The sequence below is a fragment of the Rutidosis leptorrhynchoides genome, chromosome 2, assembly GCF_046630445.1.
Source record: "Rutidosis leptorrhynchoides isolate AG116_Rl617_1_P2 chromosome 2, CSIRO_AGI_Rlap_v1, whole genome shotgun sequence".
In the NCBI taxonomy this organism is placed as follows: Eukaryota; Viridiplantae; Streptophyta; class Magnoliopsida; order Asterales; family Asteraceae; genus Rutidosis; species Rutidosis leptorrhynchoides.
The window spans coordinates 238,074,291-238,081,960 of NC_092334.1; positions in this window are offsets into that span (position 1 = coordinate 238,074,291).

The following is a 7,670-nucleotide window of genomic DNA, read 5'->3' on the forward strand; positions in this document are numbered from 1 at the left end:
AATCTTATTTCAAGTGATGATCTTACTTGAACTTGTTTTCGTGTCATGATTCTGCTTCAAGAACTTCGAGCCATCCAAGGATCCGTTGAAGCTAGATCCATTTTTCTATTTTCCAGTAGGTTTATCCAAGGAACTTAAGGTAGTAATGATGTTCATAACATCATTCGATTCATACATATAAAGCTATCTTATTCGAAGGTTTAAACTTGTAATCACTAGAACATAGTTTAGTTAATTCTAAACTTGTTCGCAAACAAAAGTTAATCCTTCTAAATTGAATTTTAAAATCAACTAAACACATGTTCTATATCTATATGATATGCTAACTTAATGATTTAAAACCTGGAAACACGAAAAATACCGTAAAACCGGATTTACGCCGTCGTAGTAACACCGCGGGCTGTTTTGGGTTAGTTAATTAAAAACTATGATAAACTTTGATTTAAAAGTTGTTATTCTGAGAAAATGATTTTTATTATGAACATGAAACTATATCCAAAAATTATGGTTAAACTCAAAGTGGAAGTATGTTTTCTAAAATGGTCATCTAGACGTCGTTCTTTCGACAGAAATGACTACCTTTACAAAAACGACTTGTAACTTATTTTTCCAACTATAAACCTATACTTTTTCTGTTTAGATTCATAAAATAGAGTTCAATATGAAACCATAGCAATTTGATTCACTCAAAATGGATTTAAAATGAAGAAGTTATGGGTAAAACAAGATTGGATAATTTTTCTCTTTTTAGCTACGTGAAAATTGGTAACAAATCTATTCCAACCATAACTTAATCAACTTGTATTTTATATTATGTAATCTTGAGATACCATAGACACGTATACAATGTTTCGACCTATCATGTCGACACATCTATATATATTTCGGAACAACCATAGACACACTATATGTGAATGTTGGAGTTAGCTATACAGGGTTGAGGTTGATTCCAAAATATATATAGTTTGAGTTGTGATCAATACTGAGATACGTATACACTGGGTCATGGATTGATTCAAGATAATATTTATCGATTTATTTCTGTACATCTAACTGTGGACAACTAGTTGTAGGTTACTAACGAGGACAGCTTACTTAATAAACTTAAAACATCAAAATATATTAAAAGTGTTGTAAATATATTTTGAACATACTTTGATATATATGTATATATTGTTATAGGTTCGTGAATCAACCAGTGGCCAAGTCTTACTTCCCGACGAAGTAAAAATCTGTTAAGTGAGTTATAGTCCCATTTTTAAAATCTAATATTTTTGGGATGAGAATACATGCAGGTTTTATAAATGATTTACAAAATAGACACAAGTACGTGAAACTACATTCTATGGTTGAATTATCGAAATCGAATATGCCCCTTTTTATTAAGTCTGGTAATCTAAGAATTAGGGAACAAACACCCTAATTGATGCGAATCCTAAAGATAGATCTATTGGGCCTAACAAACCCCATCCAAAGTACTGGATGCTTTAGTACTTCAAAATTTATATCATATCCGAAGGGTGTCCCGGAATGATGGGGATATTCTTATATATACATCTTGTTAATGTCGGTTACCAGGTGTTCACCATATGCATGATTTTTATCTCTATGTATGGGATGTGTATTGAAATATGAAATCTTGTGGTCTATTATTATGATTTGATATATATAGGTTAAACCTATAACTCACCAACATTTTTGTTGACGTTTTAAGCATGTTTATTCTCAGGTGATTATTAAGAGCTTCCGCTGTCGCATACTTAAATAAGGACAAGATTTGGAGTCCATGCTTGTATGATATTGTGTAAAAACTGCATTCAAGAAACTTATTTTGTTGTAACATATTTGTATTGTAAACCATTATGTAATGGTCGTGTGTAAACAGGATATTTTAGATTATCATTATTTGATAATCTACGTAAAGCTTTTTAAATCTTTATTGATGAAATAAAGGTTATGGTTTGTTTTAAAATGAATGCAGTCTTTGAAAAACGTCTCATATAGAGGTCAAAACCTCGCAACGAAATCAATTAATATGGAACGTTTTTAATCAATAAGAACGGGACATTTCATGTTAGGCCCAATAGATCTATCTTTAGGATTCGCGTCAATTAGGGTGTCTGTTCCCTAATACTTAGATTACCAGACTTAATAAAAAGGGGCATATTCAATTTCGATAATTCAACCATAGAATGTAGTTTCACGTACTTGTATCTATGTTGTAAATCATTTATAAAACCTGCATGTATTCTCATCCCAAAAATATTAGATTTTAAAAGTGGGACTATAACTCACTTTCACAGATATTTCCTTCCTAGGAAATAAGACTTGGCCACGGATCGATTCTTGAACCTATACAAATATGTACATATATATCAAAGTATGATCAAAATATAATTACAACCATTTTTATTATGTTTTAAAGATTTGAGTGTATTTAGTCAGCTGTCCTCGTTAGTAACCTACAACTAGTTATCCACAGTTAGATGTACAGAAATAAATTGATATATATTATCTTGAATCAATCCACGACCCAGTGTATACACATCTCAGGCTAAATCACAACTCAAAGTATATATATTTTTGGAATCAACCTCAACCCTGTATAGCTAACTCCAACGTTACTGCATATAGAGTGTCTATGGTTGTTCCAAATAACATATATATTCATGGGTCGATATGATATGTAAAAACATTTGCATACGTGTCTATGGTATCCCAAGATTACATAATATATTAGAATAAATGTATAATACAATATAATTTAGCTAGGATATGATTTGTATAGATTTGTTAAACATTTCCCGTAGCTAAAAAGATCAAAAATATCCAATCTTGTTTTACCCATAACTTCTTCATTTTAAATCCGTTTTGAGTGAATCAAATTGCTATGGTTTCATATTGAACTCTAATTTAAGAATCCAAATAGAAAAACTATAGGTTTATAGTCGGAAATTTAAGTTACATGTCAATTACTAAAGAGGTAGTCATTTCCGTCGAAAGAACGACATCTTGATGACCATTTTGAAAAACATACTTTCACTTTGAGTTTAACCATGATTTTTGGATATAGTTTCATGTTCATATTAAAAATCATTTTTCCAGAAGAACAACTTTTAAATTAAAGTTTATCATAGTTTTTAATTATCCAAACCAAAACAGCCGCCGGTTTCACTACGACGGCGTATATCCGATTTTATGGTGTTCATCGTGTTTCCAGGTTTTAAATCATTAAGTTAGCATATCATATAGATATAGAACATGTGTTTAGTTAATTTTGAAATTCAAGTTAGAAGGATTAACTTTTGTTTGCGAACAAGTTTAGAATTAACTAAACTATGTTCTAGTGATTACAAGTTTTAACCTTCGAATAAGATAACTTTATATGTATGAATCGAATGATGTTATGAACATCATTACTACCTCAAGTTTTCTAGATAAAACTTTTGGAAATGAGAAAAATGGATCTAGCTTCAAAGGATCCTTGGATGGCTTGAAAGTTCTTGAAACAGAATCATGACACGAAAACAGTTCAAGTAAGATTTTCACTCAAAATAAGATTGTTATAGTTGTAGAAATTGAATCAAAGTTTGAATATGAATATTACCTTGAATTAGAAAGATAACCTATTGTAAATAACAAAGGTTCCTTGATCTTAGATGATTACTTGGAATGGATTAGAAAGCTTGGAAGTAGACTTGCAAACTTGGAAGTATTCTTGATTTTTATGAAACTATACTTATGAAATTTATGAAGAACACTTAGAACTTGAAGATGGAACTTGAGAGAGATCAATTAGATGAAGAAAATTGAAGATTGAAAGTGTTTGTAGGTGTTTTTGGTTGTTGGTATATAGATTAGATATAAAGGATATTTTTAATTTTGTTTTCATGTAAATAAGTCATGAATGATTACTAATATTTTTGTAATTTTATGAGATATTTTATGCTAGTTGCCAAATGATGGTTCTCACATGTGTTAGGTGACTCACATGGGTTGCTAAGAGCTGATCATTGGAGTGTATATACCAATAGTACATACATCTAAAAGCTGTGTATTGTACGAGTACGAATACGGGTGCATACGAGTAGAATTGTTGATGAAACTGAACGAGGATGTAATTGTAAGAATTTTTGTTAAGTAGAAGTACTTTGATATGTGTCTTGAAGTCTTTCAAAAGTGTAAGAATACATATCAAAACACAACATGTATATACATTCGAATGGAGTCGTTAAGTCTTCGTTAGTCGTTACATGTAAGTGTTGTTTTGAAACCTTTAAGTTAACGATCTCAATTAATGTTGTTAACCCAATGTTTATTATATCAAATGAGATGTTAAATTATTATATTATCATGATATTATGATGTATGAATATCTATTAATATGATATATGAAGATATTTCGTATGCCCGAGAGACATATTAAATTAATGTGGCTAATATGTTTTGATCCAAGTCAGGTCATACCCAATAACAAGCTTATCGACACCTTATTCGTATTTGATCTTAACGATTGGATCATTGATTAAATACGCGACACTTGAAATTTAAGGAAAAGGTTTCTTAAATAATATTACTTGATATGTTTATATAAGTTATGGAACAACTTATATAACAAGGATTTAATTATTTATAGGTTAAATAATTAATTAAGTTATGTTGCATTTTATAAAATTGGTTTTATAAAATATACATAACAAATAATATACAATTTTATAAAATGTGTTTTATGAAATCAAGTTTTATAAAAACTGATTTTATAAAATCAGTTTTTTTATATAAAGTATATTAAAAAACTGCATAGAATTCTGCTCAAAAAGAGCTGAAAGCCGTGGCCTTTTTTTGGACTCAAGGGAGTTCTAAATTTTGTTTTACAAGCTCATATCTAGTGTCAATCAAATCCTAACTAATTACAAAGGTGTTGGGGTTATTGCTTGTGGGTATTACACACTTGAGGCTTCAAGTTAGAGGCTTTCTTACCATCATCTTCATCATCATCTTGCACTTTTGTAAACTACCCTCAACAAGCTTGAGGAGGTATGAATCTTCTCTACTTGTTCTTATTTGTAAGCATATATTCAAGACTTGATATTATCATGGAATTTAACTTATTATATTAACATGTTAACATGAACTTTTCATAATGTTTCCGCTTGTTTTAACTCTATTTAATTTATATAATGATCATGTTAACTATGAGAATATGTTGTTTTGAAACTTGTTAAATTCCATCAATGGTATCTAGAGCCGAGGTCTATGGATTATGCTTCTTATATGATCTTTAAACCCACTAAATTTGCATTCTAAGTACATGCATGAAAATGGAATGCAAAAATTTTCGGGTTTGGGAGTGTTATTAAAGTTGGTCGATTTCTAAGGGGTTCCAAAAGGGTTTGGAACTTGCAAATTGGTCATATTTGGTTGTATGTTGTTGTTCACAATCTAGCCAAGACCTTGTGTTTGAATGGATATTTGTTTGGTTGATTTATTATTTTGATATGGTTGTAATATTCATTCAATTTGGTTTGTAAAATTAATTAATCATTTGGTATGTAATATTAATTTTGGTTATGTAATTTATTTTATATTTGGTATGTAAAATAGATTAGGTTGTATTTTCATTTTTTAGAAAAAATGTATTAGGATATATTTTGTAAAAATGAAGATGCAAGATGATGACTTGAAGGACACAAGAAGGAGCATTTGGATGCAAGATTAAGTGGGAGATTTAAAATCTCCTACTTTGTGTTATAACCCCTTAACCGGTGACATTTGTTTTCGGCTAAACAAATGTCTACCAAAATGGCTTGATTGTGAACACATTAGTTTTGCATGCATGGTTGTATATTGTGTTTGTATGTTTGGTTACTACAAGTTAATCACAAGTTAACAACAAGCAAAATGATAATTTAATTGGTTAAATTAGACATTATTTATGACATGAAAAACGACGATTTAATTGGTTAAATTAAAAATGGTAAAAGGACATTAATAAATGGTTATTAAGAACACCAAAAGGATTATAATAAATGGTTATTGAATCACATATATAAAATGGTTTATATCAAGTAATTGGCTAAATTACAAGACATGAAAATGGTTTTCCATAAGTACCATACACTAAATGCATGTTGGTGTATGGCATAAAAGTTTTCTTAAACTAGAAATAATGGAAACTTAAAATCCCTTCAATTAACAAGGTAAACAAGTTGAACGCCATCCTTTTGTGCAACACTTAAAAATATTAGGGGACTCATAATGGGATAAAGGTCACTTAACCGTTATGAGCAAACTAATATGATTGAGGTAAATTTCGCACACTTGTGGGATAAAGGTCACCTAACCACTTGTATGTTAAATTTACACGTTTACGTAAGTAGGACGACTTGATTTGGGAATCATGAACTTAGGTCACCGAAGCATGAGGAACAAATAGGCGTTGATGGGATAAATATGCCATGCAAAAGGATTGCATGATCCCATAACTTAGAAGTTGCAAAAGGATTGCAATTGTCATATAATGACTACCTAGCTAAATCAAATGACGGGATAAAGGTCACCTAACCGAAATTTGGTTTACCATTGGATTCTAAAATTTGATAAATATCAATTGGATTTAAAGGGTATTGATTGTTAAATTAAAATTAATACTTAAACAACTTTGTTAAATTTTGTAGATGGCCGCCAATAACAACAACATTCCAAACGCACCTATCAACTTTAACAACCTATCGTTGAGGTCAATCCTCGAAAAAGAATAACTCAACCATACGAACTTCATGGATTGGTTTCGCAATCTAAGAATTGTCCTCAAACTAGAGGATAGGGTGTATGTGTTGGAAGACCCCATTCCCGATCAACCGGACGAGGATGATACGGAAGCCATGGCTTACTGGGAGAAATATTGCACCGATTCAGTGCAAGTTTCTTGCCTCATGCTTGGGACTATGATACCCGAACTCTAAAAGGATTTTGAGCATCATAGTGCATATGACATGATCACACAGTTGAAGGAGATGTTCCTTCAACAAGCTCGTGTCGAGCGCTTCGAAACGGTTCGAGCGCTTCATGCATGTCGGATGGACGAATCCCAATCCGTTTCATCTTATGTCCTTAAGATGAAAAGCCTAATTGATCGAGCAAACCATCTAAATTGCAACATGTCTAATGAATTAGCCACGGACCTTATTCTCAACTCATTGTCAAAAAGGTTTGACACATTTGTAATGAATTACAACATGAATGGTTGGGATAAAAGCATTGGCGAATTACATGCCATGCTTAAGACGGCAAAAGCAAGCATGAGTAAAAGGACTTCACCCGTGTTTACGATCAATGAAGGCGGGTCCAAAAACAATAACACTTCTAAGCCGAAGGCGGCTAAGACGAAAGGACCCGCCTACCAAGGCAAGGACAAGGGAAATGGGAAGATGGTTACCCCATCCCACAACAACAAGAAGCAAAAGGTTGCCGGTAAAGCTAACCCCAAGGAAGATCCGTGCTTCAGTTGCGGTGAAATGGGTCACTGGAAACGCAACTGCCCTGTCTACCTGAAGGAGTTGAAAGAAAAGAGGGATGCAGGGCAAACCTTAGGTAATGTATATATGGTATACATTGAGCTTACTATTACTTCTTCTAATACATGGGTATTAGACACAGGATGTGGAACT